Source organism: Amborella trichopoda, chromosome 6 (genome assembly GCF_054954075.1).
Source record: "Amborella trichopoda isolate Santa Cruz 75 chromosome 6, AtrichopodaSantaCruz75HAP2 v2.0, whole genome shotgun sequence".
Taxonomy (NCBI): domain Eukaryota; kingdom Viridiplantae; phylum Streptophyta; class Magnoliopsida; order Amborellales; family Amborellaceae; genus Amborella; species Amborella trichopoda.
In genome coordinates, this window is record NC_142341.1 from 8889999 (window position 1) to 8907266 (window position 17268).

At 34.5% G+C, this 17268-nt stretch overlaps 1 pseudogene across 1 annotated transcript; it reads left to right on the forward strand.

The window, feature by feature from the left end:
* Window positions 1-9866: 9866 nt before the first annotated feature.
* Window positions 9867-15323, forward strand: LOC148781547 (UPF0481 protein At3g47200-like; annotated as a pseudogene). The gene is made up of 3 exons (XR_016057664.1): window positions 9867-10946; window positions 13563-13774; window positions 13874-15323. The product of XR_016057664.1 is annotated as a UPF0481 protein At3g47200-like (transcript).
* The last annotated feature ends 1945 nt before the right edge of the window (window positions 15324-17268 follow it).

Here is a 17268-nt window from a genome sequence, read left to right on the forward strand (position 1 = left end):
TTACAATCCCAGTTGGTTAATAATATGAAGTGCACGTAAAACAAATTTTTGTTTTCAAGTGCGCCTTATTTCTATAGTACAAAATTGAAACCTTATATAAACTTTTTCTCTCAATAAAAGCCGCACCTCTCTCTCCTCTTTCTAATCCGAATAAACTTTGCATTTTTAGTAGTGTCTACGGACTCTGGAAATTATGCTGGGAGACACAAGCACCCTTTTAAGTGTTTCAAATTGGAATGGAAAAAACATGAATGACCACGATGCGGTATAATTATTTAAATTTTATTTTTCTGCTTATTAAATGGACAAAGAATTGTGAAGATATTCGTGCCACGGCACCTAAAAGAATAAAAAAGAAATAATTTATTAATACTAAATTGGCTAAAGTACCACTTAATGTTTTACGTAAATTTTGATAAATTTATTTTTTATGAATTTATATGTATTTTTGGAATGGACATTCAAAAATTCAAACTAATTGTGCTGTAGAAAATAGTTGAATATATACTATTACAAACAATCCTAATACTCCGTTTTCGTTTCCTTTGACATGGAACTCGTGCACTTTGAGGCTCCAATACGCTATACTTTTCCTTTCGGAATTGACGCCCGAGGGGACACAAAGAGCTAAACAGCATCATAGAAAGAGGGGTCATTCCATTACTACTTTCAAGATTCTTGTTTAAAGACAAACCAGCTTTAAACATCACGTATTTTAATATCTTTAAAAGTGGAAGTTTCCACTTTCAAATTCCTCCGTATCTATACAAACTGCACCCAAATACTCACTTAATATGCGTTTGGTTTTTTGAAAGATATTTTTTTGGGAAGTTAAATGTTTTTAAATCTTTTAGAAAGTTGAATGTTTTGTTTTTAAATCTTTTAGAAAGTTGAATGTTTTGTTCTGACGTCTGAAAATAAGTTCTGGGTACTTTGTTTGATAGCATATACATATTAACGATACAAATATAAATATATAACATATATAACATAATATAATATATAATACAATATATTTTATTAATGTATATTTATATTATATATAATATATAATATTTTATATATATTTTTAAATGTTTATTTATATTATATATAACATATAATATAATATAAAATAAGATATATATATATATATATATATTATATATAATATAATAATATAAATATTATATACAAATATAAATATCTTATACTATACTATATATTTTATATAATGTATATAATATATATTTGTTATTTATTAATATAATATATAATATATAACATATAATATATTATATAATAATATTATATATTACAATATATAATCAATATATACTATATAATATAAATTATATTAATAAAATAAATATATAATATAATATCATATTATAATAAATTAGATCCCTAAACAGACTTGGACCCGGCGTGGATCTTGGTCACGTCCGAGTCAATTGCACCAAGATCTAACCCCACTAGTTCAGGTCAGGTCCGGTCTGGTTCTATAAATAAAAAATATATATAATTTATTTTATATATTGTATACCTCATGGTTATATTCAAAATGAATATATTTGGGATGAGTGATAAGATAAAAAAGGATAGAATTCGAAATAAATATATTCGAAAGAACTTAGATGTGGCTCTAATATATAATAAGATGGGAGAAAGTAGCTAGACCGAGTACAATATATGTTAGAGAGTGCGAGTTGGTTCAAGTGGAAGGCTAAAAAAAGGGAAGCAATAAATCTAAAATGACATAGTTGGAAGTAGCGAAGAAAAAAATGGAAACCTATGACCTCATTAAGGGTATAACCTTTGATAAAATAGAATGACATACAAGATTCTTGTAACCGACCCCAAATAATTGGAAAAATGCTCTGATGATGATGATACTACATGTTATGATTTATATACAATTTATAATATTCAGGCCAGGTTGAACATAAACTTGAACCCAATCTAATAGGATCCAAGTTGGACCCAGACCAGACCTGTTCCGATCAAGATCAAGTGGAACCATAACCAATCCTGACCCAGTGAGGTCAAACATTGTTTTTTGTTTTATTACTCTCTCTCTGATTTGGCCCCAACTAGACCTGATGTCTGGTCCCTTCTTCTGGACCCGGACCAGACCCATCGGGTCTAGAAATAAGACCCTGACCCATTACCCACCCCTAACTATGGTCGCCCATACCACAATATTATAATATATCATATTTATAATACTAATAGTATATATTTATATTATGCATAGTGAATTTTTATCAACAAAAAAAGTTATGAAAGATTAAGTTCTTACCCTCTCAAGAATTTAATCTTTCACTTTTTAACAAGAAAATGAAAACTTTTGTTGAAATATTAATTTCTGTACTTTCCATAAAAAGTATAAAACAAATCGAACTTTTTCAAAATCTGAAAGTATATTTTCAGAAAAGCAAATACGCTTTTAAAAAGATTAGGGAATCCGATGTAAAATAGCAGACGAGATTAAGGAATCTGACGCAAAATAGCGGAAATAGCGGCAGTAAAGAGATTAAGGAATCCGATGTCGCTTTTGTAAACGTAGTGGAAGTTTGTATCAAAAGAAACTAAAATGATGGTACCTCAAAAAGATCACCGATGTGACTTAGAAGCACACGGTCAAATCGGAACTAGAGGGGTATTGGTTTAATTGTGGATGGAAAGGAAAATCGTTTCATGCGGGCTGTACGGCATTTTTACGAGTCCAAAAGTATAAGGCGGCCGGCTTTAAAGATGGATGCAAATAGGTGGTCCATTTAAAAATATTTGTAATTAATGGATCTAATTTTTTTTTAATATAATTATTATTTTGAATTTTTTTTTTTTTTGTTTTTTTCATATTTTTTGATCTTTATGTTAAAAATTATATATTATCTAAAAATTAGGATCACATTATATTTTAAAAAATATTTATTACCAAACCCGTATTTCTATGCACGCTGGCCGCATTGTAACCGTGTTCGGATTGAAATACCACAACCACCACTACCAAAAGGAAAAAAAAGAAAAAGCTATATTACATTTAAACTCTCTTTTGTGAGGGTCATGGTCTAAGACCTTACATATTAATGAAAATTATTATAAGAAATAATTCAAGGAAATGTACATTACTTTTACTCATTTATACTTTCCTAGAATCACAGGATACCAATTCAAAGGGTAGGGCCATCTCCCCACTGACTCACCCAAAACAAAATTTAAAAAAAAACAGTTAGTTAGCACTTGACGATTTGTGACACTACATCCTAGGCTCAATTCCTACAAAGAGTAAGGACCCTCTCTTCACTTACTCATCCAAAAATAAAGTTTTTAAAAAAGAATATTTCTTGTGGTTACAAGAGGGCCACAATCATTCATAGCCATTAGATGTCCAATTGGATGCCTAGGCTATATCTTGAACTTTGAAAGGTTTTTTTTTTCGAACTTTGTATTTACTCAATGACACTTACAACCAGTGTTTTAAAAACCGTCGAGTCGAACCGGACTCACCCGGTTTGACTCGAAAATTGCAAAAAGGGGATCGTATCGGCTAAAAAATCGGAAATCGTCCGGTTCTAGAGAGAACCGGACGATTATGCACAGTGACTCGCCGAGTCACTGTGCGGAATCGGCGAGTCCGTGAAGAACACGGGTTGCACAGTGTTCTTCACGGGATTCTTTGAAATTTGTCATTTTTTGATCATTTTTCTTGTTTTTTTTTGCATGTGATTTAATTTGCAGGCTGTAAACAGCTTTATTCAGCTTTTTCAAGGATTAAATGGTTGAAAAATTTGGTGTTTTTGGATCACGAAACTTGCTTTTCTAGGGTTTCCGCCTTTTCTGAAAGTTTCATGCCAAATAGGGCATGAATCTTTCAAAATTTGTAAGCATTTTGATCGTAAAGCTGTGAATCAAAACTTTTTGTTACTAATTTGTGATAATCGTTGAGAAAAACAGAGTTTTTTGGAGATTGAAGACTTCGGTTCACAAAATCAAGTAAGAAGTTTGGGTTTTTTTTTTTTTCCGTCATTTGATTTATTTCACGGCATATTTTGAACATAATGAGTTCAATAATTAGGGTTTTTAATCTTTATTGTGTCTAGTGTGATTTAAAATTTTCAATTTTACGTAATCTGGTCAATTACAGCATGAAATTTGAGATGAACACTGAGATGTCTGCGGAACCAAAATTCCGCTGTTTTTTTTTTTTTTTTTCCGCCTTTTGATTTTGTTTTCATGATTTATTAGAAATAATGTGTTAAAAATTTAGGGTTTTGATTCCTTATATTGTTGTTTATCAGAAAATATACTCAATTGGATGTAATTTATTCACTTAGAGGTGGATTTTTTAGTTAAAATCGCTTATGTAAAATGGCTCTGTGAAGAACATAATTTTTTTTTTTTTTTTTTTTTTTTTTGTAATCCATGAGCGAATGTTTTGTAATACTTGATCGATTTTTTTGTAATCCATGATCGAATTGTTTTTTGTAATCCATGATCGAATTTTTTGTTCTTTTTTTTTTTTTGTAACCCATGATAGAATTTTTTGTAATCCATGATCGTTTTTTTTGTAATCCATGATCGAAATGTTTGTTTTTTTTCTTATAATCCATGATCGAATTTTATTTTTTATTTTTTATTTTTGTAACCCATGATAGAATTTTTTGTAATCCATGATCGAATGTTTTGTAATCCATGATCGAAATGTTTGTTTTTTTTTTTTTGTAATCCATGATCGAAATGTTTGTTTTTTTTTTTGTAATCCATGATCGAATTTTTTGTAATCCATGATAGAATTTTTTGTAATCCATGATCGACTTTTTTGTAATCCATGATCGAAATGTTTGTTTTTTTTTCTTGTAATTCATGATCGATTTTTTTGTTTTTTTTTTTTTTGTGTAACCCATGATTGAATTTTTTGTAATCCATGATCGAATTGTTTTTTTCTGTTCTTGTAATCCACGATCGAATTTTATGTTTTTTTATTTTTTTATTTTTTTTGTAATCCATGATCGAATTTTATGTAATCCATGATCAAATTTTATGTAATCCATGATCGAATTTTTTGTAATCCATGATCGAATTTTTTGTAATCCATGATCGAATTTTTTGTAATCCATGATTGAATTTTTTGAAAATTTGTGATTTTTTTTTTTAATCCATGATCGAATTTTTTTTTGTAATCCATGATCGAATTTTTTGAAAATTTGTGATTTTTTTTTTTTAATCCATGATCGAACTTTTTGAAAATTTGTTAATTTTTTTTTTTAATCCATGATCGAATATTTTTTTGTAATCCATGATCGAATTTTTTGAAAATTTGCTGTACTTTTTTTTTTATTTCTTTTTATCCATGATCAAATTTTTTGAAAAATGATGATTTTCCGAAAAGATGTGAAAATCGTGATAAAGTTTTGATTATCATGATGTATTAAACCCAAATTTTAATTTTTATTGTTTGAGTTTGCTGTAATTTTTTTTTTTTTTTTTCCATGATCGAATTTTTTGAAAAATGATGATTTTCCGAAAAGATGTGAAAATCGTGACAAGGTTTTAATTATCATGAGGTATTAAACCATATTTTAAATTTTTATTGTTAAAGTTTTTGTTGAAAAAATTGTATGTTGATGGATTATTTATGCAAAAAAATGCATGTTATTATATTTTTAATGCAAAACTGTATTTTTTTTATCTGTTGTTCATGGATTTTTTAGTTGGAATGACTGATGTTAGCTGGCTCTTTGAAGAATTGTTTTTATTATTAATTTTTTAATACAAAAAATGTATGTTCTTGATAATTGAGTTGTAGCCATGTTTGGAGCTTGCATTTTGTATTATATTATTCTGAATGTTTGTAATTGATATGTACGAAAATATTATTGTCAAAAAAGGTATTTTGCAATAACAAATAACAACGAATACGACTACGTGAACTACCGCAACATATTATCACTACACATGGTGATTATTTTTCTTTTTGAACTGTCAGGTTAATTTTATACTTTTTACATCTTAAAACAGTTGAATCATGTCAAGATCTGCAGAAGACCTTGCATGGCAACATGGGGTCAGACTTGATCCCAACAAGAAAGACAAAATTATTTGTAATTACTGTCAAAGAGTGATAAGTAGTGGGGTACATAGGTTCAAGCAACACTTGGCAGGGGTTAAGGGAGAAGTTTCTACATGCACTAGTGTCCCTAGTAATGTAAAAAAACAGATGGTGGCAATTCTTAATGCTAACAAAGGTAAAAAAATTGCCAAACATAGGATGAATGAGGAGATAGCTAGTTTATATACACCATCAAGCAGAAATGATATAGAAGAGCAATATAATAATGACCTAGAAGAGCAATATAATAATGAGCTGGACATGGCCACAAGATTGAGTTTACATGAACAATATCAGAGGGAACGTGGGTTTAGAATGCCCGGTGGGTCTAGCTCAGACATGCATGGTGGGCCTAGCTCCGATATGCATGGTTGGTGGGCCTAGTTCAGATATGCATGGCGGGCCCAGCTGAGCATGTATGGCGGGCCCAGCTCAAATATGTATGGAGGAGTTGGTGGCAATATGTATCAAGGAGAATCAGTTGTTGAAGAAATTGTTTCTAGGTTACCTAGGAGTGTCAGTATTGCAAGTCATGGTCGTAAAGACCCATTTCTCTCAAAGCCTAAGTCACAGCAGATGACCCTAAAAGGCATGGTTAAAGGTACAAAGAACATGTTAGGGAGATATGTTGGTAAATGGTTCTACGATAAAGGGATTCCCTTTGATGCAGCCAATAGCCCATATTTTCCACCTATGATTAGTGCAACCCAGAGAGTCGGGCCCTGGGTAAAACCCCCGACGGCATATGAACTCAGTGGGCCAATATTAGATGAGGAGGTAGAGGAAGTTAAAAAGTGGATTGAAGAATATAAACAGAGTTGGCCAAGGACAGGAATTACTCTCATGAGTGATGGTTGGTTGAATAAAGTAAGCAAAAATGAGTTTTTAAACTTCTTGGCCTACTCCCCAAAAGGTACAGCTTTTTTGTCTAGCAAAGACGTATCAGGGACGAAGAACGATACAAACTTCTACGTACGACTATATGATCAGATAGTGGAGGAGGTGGGAGATAAGCATGTAGTCCAGTTTATTACGGACAATGCGCGTGCATGTGTTTCTGCGGGCAGCAACTTGATGGATAAGAGGAAGCATCTAGTATGGACCCCGTGTGCTGCACACAACATCGATCTTATGTTAGAGGAGATCGGTGAGATCAAAATTGTGAAGGAGACTAGATGAAGCAAGGTTGGTGTCGAGATTTATATACAACCACTCTAAAATTTTATTTCTGTTTAGAGAACACTCCAAGAAAAAAGAGATAATTAGGCCTGCCATAACCCGCTTTGCGACCGATTACTTAGCTGTGGACTCCATTCGAGAATCTGAAGGTGCATTAAAGAGATTGTTTACTTGTGAAGAGTGGTTAAATGACCACCTCTCGAAGTCCAGTACCGGTATAAAAGTGGACAACATAATCTCAAATAGGCTGTTCTGGTCTCGATGTTCCAGTGTTGTAGAGGCCACTGCCCCTTTGGTCACGGTGTTAAGAATGGTGGATGCTGACAAGAAAGCTACCATGGGTATCCTTTATGAAGGTATTGAGAGGGCGAAATCAGCTATTAGGGAGAAGTGTAATTTTGCTAGCAAAGTGATCGAGATTATAGAAAAGTGGTGGAACACCAAATTTGGACGTCCAATTCATTATGCTGGTAAATATATATTTATATCATTACAATGTTTCAGTTTAAATCATTTTTTTATGAAATTGTAAATGACATTTTTCTACCTATATATTTTTTAGGTTACTACTTCAACCCAAAATTTTTCTATTTGACACCTGAACAACCCCACAAGATTATGGAAGGGGTCAGATACATTATTGCAAGGTTGGAGAGAAGCCATCGAAACCAAGTAGCAGCAATACAAGAGGTATTATTTAATGTTTGGGTAAGAACTTCATTGAGTTGTTATATTTGTGAGGAATAATGCACTAAAACGTAATATATTTGTTTTAGCTTGCTATGTATAGAGATGCTATAGGATCCTTCGGAACTAGACTTGCCAGAAATTCTCGAACTATGATGGATTCAGGTTATCCCCTCGCTAATATTTTGTTCATTCATATATTTAATCTTATGAATTGTTCTTGCCCTTACAATGCTTTTTACATTTTAATCCAGCTGAATGGTGGGAGATATATGGTACTAATGCACCTCATCTAAAGAGGATAGCAATCAAGGTGCTCTCCCAGACATGTTCTGCTACTGGCTGTGAGCGCAACTGGAGTACGTTCCAATGGTTGCACACTACTAGGAGGAATCGACTCGCTTCTGAGAAGCTTCATAAACTAGTCTACGTTCATTATAATTTAAACCTCAGAGAGCGACAAATAAAAAGGAAGCTTGAAGACTATGGGCCGATAGACTTAGACACAATATTTGTCACAGACACAGCAGACCAATAGGTAGTAGAAGAGGAGGAGCCATTGTTGCACAAGAGAGCGTTCCTTGAGGCTATCGGTGATGAAGATATTGAAGAAAGTGATGAGCAGCATGAAAGAGGAAGCAGCCAGCCAATGTATCCACAATATGTTGGTGATATTGCACCTAATGAGGGAGAGTGGGAAGGGGGTCTAAGAGAAAATGAGAGAGATGATGATTCTGAGGCCACCCTATCCCAGCCATATTATTCACATATCGAGTCCCAACAGCAACAGTGTAGGAATGAGCACGACAGTGCAAGTGAGCATGAAGGATGGACAAGCTTCGGGAATTTTGGATTGGGAACACAACAAAACACTAACACTCAAGGATTTGGGAATAGTCAGACGCCCGCTAATATCGATGATTCGTTTTTAGATCGAATCAATGAATTGTCAAACGAATTCAATCAACGGTACCAGCGTGACCAAGAAGGACAACAACGTCGTCTATCATTTTATTTTTAGATCGTATGTTACTAATTTTATGCTTTATTGTAGTCCATGTATGTTGATATACTTATTCCATGATAATTCTATGTTTATCCTTTTGTGTGATGTAAATTAAATGCTGAATGGCGGTTCATGCAGGGAAAGAACATATCAATATTCGCATATTCATTCAAAAACATGAAAATTCTTAATGGAGTACCCTCATTTCTTATTGAATTCCTAAAAAACAATATTTATAATGAATTTTAATAATTTTTTCGGATTTTTTTGAAGCTTTATTCTGACCGATTCACCTGATTCCCGATCCGGATCGCCGATTCGCCGATCCTGATCGGTTTTTTGGGAGCCCGATCCGGGTCACCGATCCGTTTTTTAAACCATTGCTTACAACCTTCTGATTTAAAATTTGACACTTTGTACTAAAAGTAAATAGTTTCTTTGTATTTTTTTTTAAAAAATAGAGTTATTTATGTATAGACCTTAAATAAATTAAAAAAATACGAGTTGCTCTTTTTATACCCTAAAATTACAATCAAGGTCGATCAACGCGACTTTTTTTTTTTTGTCAAAACTTAAGTTGCAGTCCGAAGATGGTAATCTCATATCACTTTTTTAAAAAAAAAAAATTTAAGTTACGGTGCGACGATTTAGAGCAATACATTATTTAGGGTATTAGAATGCCCAAGAAATAATAAATAACAAAAACATAAAATAAAAGACCGCCCATGTTGAACGTAGGATCGGTGGTAAAATTGAAACAAGAAAACACCAAAAAGAGGGACCTCCATTTATAATTTTCAAAAACTTTGGACCACCTTGTAATTCAGAAAAGTTCCTTTTCCTTTCTCCTTTCGGTGGACATCCGGGCACTGTCATCCTTCAAAGTGGAAGAAAACCGCCTGCAGCTTTCTCCACAGCCCTACTTGAAGGCCACCCAACACTCCTCAAACAAAAAGAAGCTCTCTCTCTGTCTCTCTCCAAGATCGAAGAAGAATGCCTCCGGAAATAACCGAGCAAGGAGGGGAGCACCACACGATCGATATGGCGAACAACGAGTCAGGAAATGAGGGTGGGTGTCCGGGAGAATCCTAGTATTTACAGAGTCCCTGCTTTCATGGCCGACATGCGCAAGGGAGCCTTCACGCCCAAGATCATTTCCTTCGGCCCCTTCCACCACAAAGATCCCCACCTCCAACCCATGGAAAACCACAAGTACCGAGCCCTCCACCACTTCCTCAAACGCCAAGGGAAACCTCGTCAGTACTACTTAGATGCACTCCGAAATGTGGAGCATAAGCTCAGGGCCTGCTACGACTGGAATCATGTCTCGGAGGCCCCCGAGAGCGCCGAATTCTTGGAGATGATGCTTCTCGATGGCTGCTTCTTCGTAGAGTTGTACCACGCAAAAATACACTGAGAGACCGCAGGCTACGACCAGAATGACCCTATCCTCAGCGAAAATGGGGCGATATATGCCTGCCAATTATATTATGACATGATCATGATCGAGAACCAGATACCTTTGCTGGTTTTGCAGACACTGCTCGGGGATGTCCCTTTCATCTTCATCAATCAGTTGGTGCTACACCTATTCGAAAAATCTCAGCTGGAACAACTCGGATCTCCCAGAGTGGAGCTGCCGGGCCTGGGGTTGCATGTGTTGGATGTGATTATGCATACAGAACATGCTGGGAGACCAATCACTTTCAGTAGGAGGATGAGGAGGAGGAGCCTGTAGCTGAGGTGTGGAGCAGGCTCTGACACTGGATGCGTCGGTCTCCCGGACTGAGCTGCCGGCTACAAGACTCGGAGGCAAAGAGCGGGTCACACCACCAGCAATACGAGGGTTGGGATTTCAAGCTACCATTGGCCACAGATCTGTACGAAGCCTATGAAAATTCAAAAAGAACCAGAAGAATGGGACATAGTTTCGTGCATGGAGTATTGCACTTACCGCTGCTACATGTCCACGACGATACGGTAAGTGAAACAGATTTTATATTGATACCGGATTTTAAACACTGGATCTAAATCAGGGTGGTTTAAATGTTATTTAATTAACTATTTTAAGCATGCTTATATGATTTTTAAATCACTGTTATTTCTAAGATATTAGTAAATTTCACTTCAAATAGTGGCAAAAGAACGTTAGTTTTTTTTGAGGAATCACACTAAAATCCCCTATAATATGTGAAATGAAAAAAATACCAATGATAGTTTATATTTAATGCTCTTATCCTTCTTTTTTTTTTTTATTATTATTATTATATATATATATATATATATATATATATATATATATATATATATATATATATATATATATATATATATATATTACAAATGTACCCACTTCCTAACATGAAGATCTTAACGTGGTCTTTTTTTTGTCCTTTTTTTTTTGTTTTTTTTAATATATGTGTGAGAAATAGGTTTGAAATTTCAAGCTCAAGCTCAAGCTCAAGCTCCTGACCCATCCTTCACTCCAAAATAGTTGAAGTAGGAATTTAGAAATCTCTAAACTGCCCTTTTTAATGTCCCTAAACAAGGTGTGTAGTGTGTTCCCAACGGAGTACATCATGCACTTGATGCATCGGATAGCATTAGTGTTTCGAAAAATTGTCCGGCTGTGCCTAGGCGGTCCTGACCGCCCAACACCTAGGTGGTGGCCTAGGCTGCCTAGGACCTAAGTTAAAAAAGTGGGGCAAGAGAATATGAATATATATCTACATCATAGAATATTGAAAATCCTATATTCTGAAGTTCCAAACTAGTGTAATTTTGTAATAGACTACTAGCACAACAAAAAAGGAAATATAATTATATTCGGAATACATGTATAATCCATAATCCCTACTCTATAGACCATTGTCCATACCATTCCAGTAATATATAGTTCCAACAATGATACAACCATACTCCATAGGGGCATATACGTAAGAGTAGAAAATAAAACAAAGAAAACATACAGTCTAAAACTCGAGTCAAGAGTTTTCAATCATCATCAAAAAAGTGAGGTAATCCTCATCATATACATTGGGGTTTTGACTTTATCATCATCATAGTCATCTCCATTGTCAATGTAACGGTCATCCTCCTATGTTTATTTTGAATCTACCTCTTCCTTCTCTTCTTCTATGTGTTTTACTTAACTCAAATATTGCTTAATCTTATCCATGGTAACTTGAATATTTTTACAAGAGCCAACATTCCCTTTAACATTGGCAATGTGTTTCTTAAACTCGTAAATATCAATATTAGTATCATTTCCACAATTATTATATCTTATATAATTTTTATCATTTAGTTCGGATTATGACCATACTTCCAACCCAAATCATGACTTCTTGAATAACCTAGATAAGATATTTCTTTCTAACAAGGCTCTTTTCTTACTTTTTTGGTTTTATGAAATTCAAATATTATCTAATCTCATTTCTAATAGCTTTAAGAACCTTTTTACAAGAAGCAACATTCCCTTTAACTTCGACAATGTGTTTCTTGAATAGGTTAATACCCCCTGGTGGTATCTTTTGCATAAAAATCATACTTTATACAATTTTTATCATTTGAATTCGGGTTATAATCATATTTCCAATTCTGATCATCACTTCTAACATAATTAGAAAAAGGCTTATCTAGATAACAAGGCTCATTTTGTTCATTTTTGTATTTTAATGAACTCATATATTTCTTAATATCATCTATGATAGCTTTGGGAACATTTTTTCAAGGGGCAACATTCCCCTTAATACTGGCATGGTAATTTTTTGAACCAGTTTATATTCCTGTTAGTATTTTTTTTCGCAATAGTTACATATGACATGATTTTTGTCACATGGATTTCAGTTATGATTATACTTCTACCTTGGATCACCACTTCTAGAAGAACTTGAAGGTTTATTCTCTAAAATTTTGGCAGGGAACACGTTCCCGGCCTCTATTTCTGGCATAAACTTGTTGAAGGAGTTGATAGAGAAAATGGCCTTGTCAAATTACAATCTGTACGAGAGTCGGGCCACAAGTCCTTCTCCCGCTCAAACTATCGGCAAAGCCAGCTTCCAACACGTTGCCTCGGAGTTCGAAATAAGTTTCGAGTATTGAATGCGAACAGCGGGGGATTTAGTGAAGAGTTTTAAAATAGAGGAATGCTAATAAATTTATTTAATGGAACAAAGGAGTAAGAAAGAAAATGATACCTTAGGCCGAAATCAGTGTCGGTCCAGAGTCGATGGTCGCACGACTATTCCAGGTCCTTCGGGTTTTTATCGAACAAGTAACTATGGGTAGGGCCTAAAAAGTTGGATTATTTGGATTACCTTCAGTTTGAATTGAGTTGAATAGGGTCCCTGGAGTTTAGAAGTTGGGTTTAAAGTTTGATTTTGAGTTGGATAGGGTTCAGGATTAAAGCGGCAAAGCTTCCGCATAATTACTCAAATGGTACCAGAATCACCGTTGAGCTTTTAAGATGAAATTTGAAGCCTTCAAATTCTGGCGCAGCTTGCAATTCCTTCAGTGCCATTGATAATAGCGTCTAATTAGTATTAATTACGATCAACATCAGTTAATGCTCAAGATCCCGTGATTTTGGACCAGGTACTTTTTGTGGGCGGAGTGTCAGAGGCCTGATGACAATGGCAATGTCGTTAGCACCAGCTGGAATTGCTTTCCATTACAGATTGCCACGTGTCATTCCCTTAGCATTCTTTCATACATTTGACGGACCAATCAGGCTTTAGCAACATTTGGAATGTCGCCGGTGGCACTAACAACTGCACCACTATTCAAGCATGCGGGTACAGTTTCAGGTGATGTGATGTTTCATTCAACGAATCTAAACATGTTGTGCCTAATGAGGCTATCAGTGTCGCATCCATACTAACACGTGACATCGGTCCTACATTCAGGTTGTCTTGCTGTTTTGACCTGCCAGAGCCTGATGCAGCTGTCAATGTTGACAACGACTATGTCTGGCACTTTTCGGTCTATTGGGCTTGTATCTTGAGATGTAACTTGTCTTGGTCAATTTTGAACCTTTGATCTGATGGAGTTTTGGAATGGTAGCGACGTGTTTGCCAATGGTCCTGGAACTGTCTGCTTCCTGATTGTTTCCTAATTGATAATTCTTGGTCCCATTCTGCTTTGTTCAGTCTTCTGAGGCAATCTTTAGGCTTCAAGCTTTGCCAGGCAGTATAATTTAAACGTCGGTTGTGGTTGGGTATGAATGGTTCAAGTTTCCAAATGGATGTTAGCATGGTAAGCAGGTGATTTTAATATCAAGGTGGAGATTGTTAGATATGGTGATTATCTAAAATCACCCACATAAGGAAATTTCATATAATGTGGTATTGGGATTGATATTGATAAGTTTCCTAGAGGAAAGAGAAATCCAAAAAGAGTTGGACTCTTGGAGTATATCTCTTGGTTTTTAGATATATATAATACTTATAGGAAGTTTCTTGTTTAGTGTGGACTCGTAACCTTATATATGTATGAGATGAAAGTTGAAAGACTATGTGTACTCTATTTGGGTCACCCTATGGGAAATATGGCTTCCTCTAGAGAGAGAGAGAGGCAGGCCTCTCCTTTATAGAGAAGAAAGCTTCTCATAGAGAAACACCATAGATGTGTCTCATGTAGATTGAGAGGTTAGTTTCTTGTAGAGAAGCGATTCCTATGAAGATTTTGGATGGTTTTCCCTTTTAGTAAGAGAAAGTTTCAGTTTGTCTCAATGTTTTATTCCTGGACTGCGGTTTAGCTATTGAGAGTTGGGTTTCTACCTGGACAGTGGTTAGTTATGGAATAGAGAAAAGAGATCTGCGGGTGGTGTTGATGGGGAGAGCAAGTCTAAAAAGGTTTGCTCGACTGGGTTTTGTCGAGTGTTAGAGAGGTAACTCTATGTCCTAAAATCTATGGTGTAACTTGTTGTGCATAGAAGTTCTAAACCCAATGGGTTAATTTTTGACAAATAAAGTACGGGAAATAAAGCATAAAACACATACACACATCAACAGAAAAACATAAAGATATGTGGATCACCCCAAGAGGGCTACATCTACGGGCATGACAAACTGAAATCTATTATACCAATGAAAGTTACATCAAATAATTTGGGATAAGAGGTATCTTTCTAACCCTCAACAAAAACCCAGTCGAGCAAACCATTTTAAATCACTATCCCTTCATTCTCTTTACTTATGACAACAATTGCCGATAATACCAGATAGCGATGCGAGAGCAACGAGAAACTAACTTTCTCTCTAACTAAAAGGGGAAACAACCCAAAATCTCTATGGGAACCGGTTCGCTACTGTAACAATCCTAAAATTTCAAAAAAAAAAAAGAAAAAAAAAGAAAGGGGAAATGATGCTTTTAATAGGTGATGGTCTGATTGAGTATGATGGTCCTTGGGGACCATCACGATTTTCAAAACTTTTACTTTGGTTTAACTTTTGCTTTTGCCTGCTTTTGCCTTTGGCTGTTGCTTTTGCTTCTTAATGCCTGTTGCTCGCCACGTCCTTTAGCGGACGTGGTTTTCGTATGTTAAAAGCAGACGCTTAACGCGACACCTCAAGTAAGAGGCAGAGCGTAATAAAATATTATAATAATACGTTTTAAGAATTTAAATAGGGGAGGTGAGCACTCCTACCCTAGAAAATTTTGAGATCTCTCTCTCTCTAGCCGAATTTTATCGAAGTTCCCTCTCAAATATTTGTGGGTAAGTGACATCGTCTTCCCGAAAATTAGTCTATTTTTAATAAATAGTGATATTTCCGTCCAGGATCTTTATTTTATCAGTTTTATGTGTAAGTGACTTCATTGTCTCGAAAAATAATCCATTCTTTTTAAAAATAAAATGAAATAATTATTTCTGCTTATTATCATGAATTTTAGACGCGATAAATTTTATGCGCACGTGACCTCATTATCTTGAAAAATAATCTTTTTAATAAAAATTGTGATATTTTATCTATGTTAGAAATTTTGAATGCTGTAAATTAGAAAAATAAATTTATTTATTTTTCTTGTCTATTGTTAGAAATAAATGTGATATTTCTGCTTTTAGTAAAATTGTGATATTTCTTTCTACTGTTTTGAATATTTAGACATTGTAAAATTCATGTGCAAATGACTGCCTTATTATTTAAAAATTGACATTTTTGCAATTGATTATAGTATTGTTGTGAAATGTTTATTGTGGATTGATATCCCATAAATTGTGATAATTCCGTATTCTTGAATTTCTATAAGAGTTTTTCTATACATATTAAATTGGCAATTATGTTAGAATGCCTTTACAAACTGCTACCTTTCTAAATTTGAGCCCAAAATATTTGATTGGTTATTTTTGAAATGTTATAGAGAGTGACTGTTATTAATGGTTTAAGTGAAATTCATATTAATGATTTCAGTGATATGTTGAGTACATGATATTGCTGCTTTCGAATGTTTAAAGAGATTTAGAAATAATTTAAGTATGCAAGTGGACTCATCCGGTTCGTCGGTGAGGTATAAGTGGACCTATCTGGGACGCCGGTAGGGATTAAGTGGACTCATCCGGTACGCCGGTGAGGTATAAGTGGACCTGCAGGGATTAAGTGGACCTATCTGGGACGCCGATAGGGATTAAGTGGATCCATCAGGACGCTGATGGGGTATATAGGTGACCTACTTGGGACGCCAGTAGGATATTTTGTAAAATCCTTTGAATTATGTACTGCCGTTAAAAGTGTTATAAGCATTTCAATTACTCGGATTATACTTAATTATGCATTTATTGAAAGTGAAACTGTTGATGCATTTCTGTTAATAGATCTCATTTTGGAAAATATTGATATCTTTCAAACATGATTATTTTTGAGATTATGATGATCACTTACTGAGTAGCCAAACTCATCAAACTATGGTAAACATTTTTCAGGATAACTGCGGATTCATTTGAGTGCTAGTCAAGATCAACCTTGGAAGATACTGTTGTTGTGCTAGCTTTTTTTATTTACTTTGTAAGACCTCGCCACTGTAAATTTGTCCTATCAATAGATGTATATATGTTTTGTCCGTCACATCTCAGGAATAACAGTATTGTAAATTCTTGGGGTGTGACAATTATGGTATCATAGCAATAGGTTTAAGATCCTTAGGAAATTTAAAAAGAATGTACTTAAAAATCACATTTATTGTGTGTACAAACCGGGATAAAGTCAAGATCCAGAATAGCTGAAGCCAATATAGAAGGAATTCACAAAGCCTTGGAAAATATGGTTGCTCTAATGCAACATCAGATGGAAAACAACAATCCACC